At 35.1% G+C, this 570-nt stretch overlaps 1 protein-coding gene across 2 annotated transcripts in view; it reads left to right on the top strand.

Moving 5' to 3' along the window:
• Positions 1–570, top strand: part of LOC106881356 (ankyrin repeat and LEM domain-containing protein 2) — a 51,360-nt gene that overhangs the window by 38,957 nt on the left and 11,833 nt on the right. The window lies entirely within an intron of this gene.

Below are 570 nucleotides of genomic sequence, written 5' to 3'. Positions count from 1 at the left end.
TTAAAGCAATTCTTAACGTCAACTTCTTAATGCCTCTTCTATTTTTTTCCGAGAAAACCGATTAAAACTTTTTCTAATGCAATTCCCTCCTTTGTTCCGCCATTAAGACAACTAGTTGCTCACACAGCAACAAGGGGACTACAGGATGACAGTCAGCCAAAACTTTTGCTATGCTGTCTCTCTCTTCTTTCACCTCTTTGTGGGGTTAATTATCTTCATCTTTAGTTACAGTTTCTCATTTAAACTACATAATACGCAGAATTGTCGCATTAATACAGTAGGGTGTTTTGAGGGAGATTTGGCTGCTATTTCTACCAGGTCTACCTACCATGTAGAGGTCTGAACTTAATTTTCATTCACAGATTTGCATTTCAAAAATTTAACATAATCTTTTCCATAAATCAACTATTGTAAAAATGTTCTACCATGAACTCACATTTACTATGTATGTGTGTGTACCTTAAAAGACGTGATTAGACAGAGGTCCAATAGAATAGTTCTCAGAAACAGACTACATACAAATTTTTTCTTCACTACTCCTGAAGCTGTTTTCTGTGAAGATATTTTGGA

This window comes from Octopus bimaculoides, chromosome 7 (assembly GCF_001194135.2).
Source record: "Octopus bimaculoides isolate UCB-OBI-ISO-001 chromosome 7, ASM119413v2, whole genome shotgun sequence".
Taxonomy (NCBI): domain Eukaryota; kingdom Metazoa; phylum Mollusca; class Cephalopoda; order Octopoda; family Octopodidae; genus Octopus; species Octopus bimaculoides.
Note: the sequence above shows the minus strand (reverse complement) of the source record. Positions and strands in the feature narration are given on the sequence as shown.